Source organism: Macaca fascicularis, chromosome 3 (assembly GCF_037993035.2).
Source record: "Macaca fascicularis isolate 582-1 chromosome 3, T2T-MFA8v1.1".
Taxonomy (NCBI): domain Eukaryota; kingdom Metazoa; phylum Chordata; class Mammalia; order Primates; family Cercopithecidae; genus Macaca; species Macaca fascicularis.
The window spans coordinates 182,661,424-182,667,603 of NC_088377.1; the positions used below are offsets into that span (position 1 = coordinate 182,661,424).

Genomic DNA, 6,180 nt, shown 5'->3' on the forward strand with positions numbered 1-6,180 from the left:
ATGTTGCCCAGGCTGGTCTTGAACTCCTGAGCTCAAGTAACCCACCTGCCTTGGCCTCCCAAAGTGCTAGGATTACAGGCATAAGCCACCACACCCCACCCTCCTTTAGCTCTTTAACGTTTTGCTTTTTTTACATCTAATTATGAAATGGTAAGTATTCGTGACAGAAAATTCAGAAAGTGTAGAAAAGAAAACCAACCATAGTCTCATCTCTCATAAGCAACAAATGTTAATATTTGGGCATAGTTCCTCCAGTCTTTTTGTTCATTTGCATTTTTCTTTTTATAACTGACAGCATTCTATACATGAACTCTTAAATTCATTTTTAAAAAAAGTTTTTGAGACAGGGTCTCTGTTGCCCAGGCTAGAGTACGGTGGCCCAAATGCAGCTCACTGCAGCCTCAACCTCCCAGGCTCAGTCTCCTGAGTAGCTGGAATCACAGGTACACACTAACATGCCCAACTAATTTTTAATTTTCTTGTGGAGACGGGGTCTCACTTTGTTTCCCAGGCTGGTCTCCAATTCATGGGCTCAAGTGATCCTCCCACCTTGGCCTCCCAAAGTATTGGGATAACAGGCGTGAGCCACTGTGTTTGGCCTGTGTTTGTCTTAAAATAGTCTTAAATACCAACCTGGGCAATATAATGAGACCCTGTCTCCACAAATAGTAAAATAATTTGCTGGGTGTGGTGGCATGTACCTGTAGTGCCAGGTACTTGAGAGGCTGAGGTGGGAGGATTGCTTGAGCCCGGGAAGTTGAGGCTTCGATGAACCATGATTGCACCACTGCCCTTGGGTCTGGTTGATACAGTAAGACCCATGATTGCACCACTGCCCTTGGGTCTGGATGATACAGTAAGACCCTGTGTCATTTTTTTTTTTAAGATATTAAAAAAAAAAACAACTTTTTTTTTTTGAGATAGAGTCTCACTTTATTGCCCAGGCTGTAGTGTAATGGCACGTTTTTGGCTCACTGCAACCTCTGCCACCTGGGTTCAAGTGATTCTCCTGCCTCAGCCTCCCAAGTAGCTAGGACTACAGGCGTGTGCCACCACGTTCAGCTAATTTTTGTGTTTTTAGTACAGACGGGATCTCATCGTGTTGGCCAGGCTGGTCTCGAACTCCTGACCTCAGGTGATCCACCCACCTTGGCCTCTCAAAATGCTGGGATTACAGGCATGAACCACTGTGCCCAGCCAAAAAAGCTTTTTGAAAATATAGTTTAAACATTTTTGAAGAAAATTTTAGACTTACAGAAAAGTTGCAAAAATGGTATAGAGAATTCCTGTATATTCTTCACCCAACTTCCCTTAATGTTAACATCTTATAACCAAAGTACAATTACCAAAACTAAGAAACTTTTTTTTTCCACCATAAAGTTATTACTTTTCTCTTTGTAAATAATATTTTTTTTGGGGAGAGATACTTTGAGACTGTACAAGTATCCTGCTTCTCCTTAAACTTTTGCCCATCAATTTTAGCGTCCATCAGTGGATACTGCTTGTAGTTATTATTACTGTGATATTCTAATCATGATTTTCTATTTCCTTATTCCTTACATTTTACAACTGGAATTATTCTGTAAAGTAAAGTTGTACTTTCTCCTCAATTTATTTATATGGTATGGACTCAAAGATTTTTATTTAACCATTGGGTTTTAATCTAGTACTATCATAATATAGTACTATGCTTAATCCAGTACTATTCTTATTTATTTTGTTGCTCAAATTGTTTCAGCCTTGGCCATAGGGGGCTCTTTCAGTTTGGCTCTCATGCCCTTTCAGCAAGATTCCCATCTTTTTTTTTGTGGGGGGGCACTTCGTTACTTTTTAGCATAATTTCTGTCTTACCTCTCCTAGCTCTGGAATCCACTATTTTTTCAAGGAGCCACAATTTCTTTTGTTGGAGAATAGTATTTAGAAAACAAGGTCTACAACTTGTATTTTGGAGTAAAAAAACATGGATATTACTAACAGCTAAGTATACAGATATTTTTTCGGTAAGTTTAAAGTAAACACACTGCCACCAATTTTTTCAGTTCTACTAAATCACATTGTCAATTCAAATGGATTATCATTCATCTATCTTTGTCTTTATTCTTCCCTCCATCCTTCTCTCTCTTTCTTTCTCTTTCCTTTTATTCTTACTTTATCTTGAAATATAATGAGAAAATGTACCTCATTGATTCTTCAATCCAGGTGAGTTTGGATATTTCTTTCATTCATTCAATAAAAATTTAGTGATTCCAACTGAGTCAGGCTCTAGGCAATAGAGACATCCTCTTTTGGTTAATATTTTCATGGAATATCGTTTTCCATTTTCTCACTTTCATTCTATTGGTATTGTTGGATCTAAAATGAGTCTCTGTGGACAGCATATAATTGGATCATGTCTTTTTATCCATTCTTTTAATCTCTGTCTTTTGATTAGAGATTTTAATCCATTTATATTTAAAGTAATTACTGATAAGAAGGGACTTCTGTTATTTTGCTATGTTTTCTACATTATGGCTTTTTAGTTCCTCATTTTCTTTAATTTTTACATTACTGTCTTTTGTGTTTAGTTGTTTTTTTGTTTTTGGAGAGAAATGTTTATATTCCTTTCTCATTTCTGTGTGTGTGTGTGTGTGTGTGTGTGTGTATTTTTTTTTTCCATTGCTCAGGTTGGAGTGCAGTGGCATGAACATGGGTCACTGCAGCCTTAACCTCCTGGGCTCAATTGATCCTCCTGCTTCAGCCTCCTGAGTAGTTGGGACTAAAGGCACAGGCATATGCCACCATCTCCAGCTAACTTTTGCATTTTTTTGTAGTGACAAAATGCCTGGCTCCCAAAGGGGTAAAACAAGAAAAATGGAAGAGAAAAGAGGGCCCTTACCCTTTAAATCTCCTGAAGTCACTTCAGCTAAAGGCAGAGGGGCTTGCAAGAATAGGAGGTGCAACAACAATGACTACCTCTTTGTATGCACTTCTGTGTTCAGACGCAGACTATTTGTCTAAATAATGTCACTATAGACATGAGTGTACAAATACCTAAGACCACCAATGTCAGTGGTCTGATTTTTAAAAATCAATTTTAATTACATAATTTTCAACATCTCATATGGGTCCCCACATTATTCTTGCATTTTAGAATTTCTCTTGTGTTCTCTCCTATTTATTTTTCCAAATGGATTGTTTTTCCAACTGCACTCCAAAAATGTCCATTAAAATTTTGATAAAAATTATAAAATAAATTACATAAATTAAATATGAATAATTACCTTTTTGGGAAACCAAATATTTAATGTGTTCACTAAATTGTATCAATACAATTTCAAGCAAATGCCAATTGGGAGACCAAGCCCAGGAATTCACAGAGGAAATAATCTTCCAAATAATAAAGAGCACTAAGGTGATCTTCCACTTCAGCCACACTACTAGTAGCTATAAGAGTGTAAGCCAGTCAGTATTATCCAGATTACTGAGCGTTTACCGCAGCATCAATTTTCAGAATTCTCTGGACAGTTTCATTTGCTAGGGTCAGAGCAATAAATGAAATCACAAAAGTTGGGCAATCAACCAGTTCCTCCAAAATGGAAATACCACCCTTTTGATATTAATGCCTGCAATTTTTTTCTTTTTAGGCATGTTGATTTCTTAGTTCTGTTACTGTAGAAATGAGATTCAATGCCAGCATTTTCAGCTAGTGTAGTTGGAATGACTTCCATAGCATCTGCAAAATATGAACACAGGAAAATTCCATACCACTCGATGTTCACAAACATTCAGTTAACCATAGGGCCAATTCTATTGGAGCACCACTTCCTGCAGTAAGAGCTCTCTTCACCAAAGAGCAAATAACACATAGCACATCATGAATGGAGGGCTCAATTCTTCAGTCCTATGACAACTTTAACTGTTTTTCCAGCACTTATACAGCCTGTAATCTTGAGCAGTTTTCCAGAACCATTTAAACTGACCTCAGCTAACTCAGCAAAACCCAGCATGTCAGCGTGACTTGGTCAGTATGAGCAACTGGCTTGGTTCCAATTGTCTTACAAATGAATTCAACATCTTCTTTTTCAATATTCTTAACCAACATAATAATTTTGTTCAGGAAATGGCATGGAAGATCACTAGAAGCATCTCTAAAGTGTCCTGTATGAGGAGGACATTATAACCCATTTGTAAAAGTTTGCTACACTAAACTTAAAATATACGCTGTCTCTCTCATAGCATTTAGTCCATCTGAACATTGTCAGAAACTGCTACTTGATTTCCGTATCTGTTGGGAGCAGATAAGCAAAACTGAATGTGCCCAATCTTAGCCTTTTCAAATTGGGTTATGCCAGAATTTACCCCTTTCTGGGTGAGAATAAGACCTTCCACCAACTCACAGTCATTAATTTTTCCACCAAGTTTCTTAACTGCAGTCATGTATTGCTTAACAATGGGGTATAATCTGAGAATGGCATTGTTAGGTCATTTTGTTGTGCAAACATCATAGAGTATACTTACACAAACCTAGGTGGTATAGCCTACTACACACTTAGGTTACATAGTATAGCCTATTGCTTGGTAGGCTATAAACATGTACAGCATGTTACTGTATTGAATACTACATATCTAAACATTGAAAAGGTATAGCAAATACATGGCATTATAACCACTGTCATATATGCAGTCTGCTGTTGACTGAAATACTGTTACATGGCACATGACTGTATGTTAATATCTCTAAGATTTACAGTAGTACCTGTGGCTGGGTCACTTTCATCACTGCATTTACACTTGTCGGAGAAAGCAGATCTTGAATACTGAAAGACATCCTGTGAGTTCAAAGAACTCGTGGCACTATTTAACAAAGTTTCTCTGTCATTCAGTTCCACAGGTTGAGATACGTTACTTAAGATCTCAATACCCTTTTCCAAAGACTTCTGGGATGACTTGGAAGTGATGGTTGGATGAATCCCTTTCTGAAGAAGCTCGGCCCAGGAACCCATGAGAGAGCCAGCAATAGTGCCTACTGATGTGGTACCATCTCCTGCTTCTGTATCTTAGCTCCCCCAGCATTCTGCTGCTGGATGTGACACTTGTATTTGTTTCAGAATGGTGGCACCATCATTTGTAGTGGTCACATTGCCTTTTCCACCTTGAATTTTTTTTCCCATTCCTTTTGGTCCAAGGCTGGTTTTAATAGCATCAGCAGCAGTTTTGGCTGTGATGTTGCTGAATCAGATCTCAGCCTGCTTGTCATGTCCCTGACAGGCACCCTTCACACACAGCTGGAAGCCCTGGTGGGTGCCCTGCCCCACGGTCCAAATGACGTCTTTACTTGGGCATGTTAACTAAAACTTTCTCCTTATGTGTTACATCTTGTTTTGTTTTTTGTTGCTTGTTTTGCTGTCAGGTTCTAAAGATGTGCTCCTTTAGGGTTAGGCAAAGGCTCCAGGATGGCTATGGAATTCCACTAGCGAGCTAGGGGGCCACAGGAATCTACCAGCTGGGGGACTTTGGCCAAGTTACTTTAAACCATAGTTCTCAAAGTGTGATCGCCAGACCAGCATCATCAGCCACACCTGGGAACCTATTACAAATACAAATTCTTGGGCCCTGTTGGAGACCTATTGAATAAGAAACTGGAAGTGGGGCTTAGCCATTTACGTTGAACAAACCCTCAAGATGATACTGATGAATACTTAAGTTTGAGAAATACTGTGTTAAACCATATTTCTTAACCTTGGCTGCACAGTAGAGCCACCTAAGGAGCTTTTCTCTATCCACCCCTATTCTGATTGGTCTGGAAGGGGACCAGTGACAGGAATCTTGAGTCTAATGCATAACCAGAGTTGAGAACCACAGCTCTAAACTTGTTTGTGTATAAAATGGGGGAAAATAATACTTACCTCTTAGGGCTGTTGTAGGAATTAAGTGATGTAATTTACAGTAAGAATGAAGCAGGCTGGTGGCCCACGCTTGTAATCCCAGTGCTTTGGGAGGCCGAGGCAGGTGGATCACTTGAGGTCAGGAGTTAGAGACCAGCCTGGCCAACATGGCAAAACCCCATCTCTACTAAAAACACACAAAAAAATTAGCCGGGCGTGGTGGTGGGCGCCTGTAGTCCCAGCTACTCCGGAGCCTGAGGCAGGAGAATAGCGTGAACCTGGAAGGCAGAGCTTGCAGTGAGCCGAGATTGCACCA

The 6,180-nt window shown here is 39.4% G+C and overlaps 1 pseudogene; it reads right to left on the minus strand.

Moving 5' to 3' along the window:
• Nucleotides 1-3,457: 3,457 nt before the first annotated feature.
• On the minus strand, nucleotides 3,458-5,332 carry LOC102140489 (T-complex protein 1 subunit delta-like; annotated as a pseudogene).
• Between the last annotated feature and the right edge of the window lie 848 nt (nucleotides 5,333-6,180).